The 1,521-nt window shown below is 38.9% G+C and overlaps 1 pseudogene; it reads right to left on the bottom strand.

Moving 5' to 3' along the window:
• Positions 1-59: 59 nt before the first annotated feature.
• LOC112142286 lies at positions 60-874 on the bottom strand (annotated as a pseudogene).
• Between the last annotated feature and the right edge of the window lie 647 nt (positions 875-1,521).

Below are 1,521 nucleotides of genomic sequence, written 5' to 3'. Positions count from 1 at the left end.
TCTTCCTGTTTATATGTTCAGCATTTATTTGCATGAACTGGCTAACGTGATGTCTCTACCTGTTCTCTGCAGAAAGCTCCTCCCATGGAGAATGTATTCCTGTAGAAACTTAGGACACTCTTCCTTGTAAAGGTTTTTTATTATACTCTAATCTCACTTTATCTGCATTCCACAAATGTTTGACAACAGCAGCTTCAGCTCTTGAAGTAATCCATGTCTTAGTCTTTAGGTCCAGAGAGATGAAGTCGTCTCCATCATACCCGTGATAATTGAAGCCTTTGACTTCACCACTTTCATCATCCCACTTACAGCCACTTATTATTTGGAGAACAAGAGAACCTGAACACCAAAGAAACCACAAACATTTTAAAGAGGTTAAAGTTTCAGTCTATTAGAAAGACCTGATTCTGAGTTTCCATCATGATACTGGCAGCTTCAAAAAGACACCTGGGCTTTGTTTTTACATGGAGCCATAATGATGCGACTTAAGAAGGATTAACTGCCTATATGTCTTAATTTGGACAAGTCTTTCTCAGAATCAGGCCTTTATTTGAGAATTATTTACAGTTAATCTTCAACATTACCTTTAGTTTGATTCAAATGTTGCTTGAAATCCTCAATGTAGGACTTGAACCGCTGGTGATATACAAGACACTTCTGTGAATACCACTGGAGGTGTTCCGGATTTCCTTCAATCAGTCTTCTTATCCAGTTGTGTTTGGATTCAACTCTCCTGATGATGCTGTCACAGTGGCCAATCTTAACTCCATCCACCGCTGCGGCACCAACAAACTCCGGAAAGTTTGTTTCTCCAGAAGTGCCAGTAAGGTAGAACTTCAGGGAGTGTTTCACTGAGAGTAAAAGTTTTTTAAATCTGAGTTATTTCTGTATTTATCCAAAAAAAAAAATTTACTTTTAACGCGACCCTCAACAAGGTGTTGTGTGAAGCGAACATCACAGGCAAAAACACAACAAACCTGAAAGGACATTTTCAGACAAGCCAGCCTCAAATCCACACAAAAGTAAAGATGCAAACACTTTCATTTCCAGCGTATTAGACTGAATCTAAATTCTCCCCCACCATCCCAACTGTTCTGACATTTTAAAGAGTAGGCTTATCTGAAATAGTTTTTTAAGGGGTTACCCTCGCCAAGCTAAATTGCGACAGTGCTGCAAGTTGGAGAAGCGCTTTTTTTGTGGGTGTACTCTGAAGCACAGAGGTTTACATTTATATACAAGTAATACTTTTTGTTTTAGAATGACGTTTGTAGAGTTATAAAAAAATGTTGTTTTTTGTATTTCTGAACGCTAGCAGCTCCGCGCTAAGAAGTGAATGAAGTGAGAAGTGTGGTCTTATCTTTATGAATGACTGCCCCACATTGTGGTACCTTTGTCTGTTGCTGCGTTGTGTTGCTGTCTAGTGAACTCTTTAATAAAGACTGACAGGATTGACAGACTTAGTTCTTTAGATCCACAAGCAGTCACTGGTTGAATCTCCAACTCAATCACGTCTTACATTAC

The sequence above is a fragment of the Oryzias melastigma genome, unplaced genomic scaffold (assembly GCF_002922805.2).
Source record: "Oryzias melastigma strain HK-1 unplaced genomic scaffold, ASM292280v2 sc01466, whole genome shotgun sequence".
Taxonomy (NCBI): Eukaryota; Metazoa; Chordata; class Actinopteri; order Beloniformes; family Adrianichthyidae; genus Oryzias; species Oryzias melastigma.
Note: the sequence above shows the minus strand (reverse complement) of the source record. Positions and strands in the feature narration are given on the sequence as shown.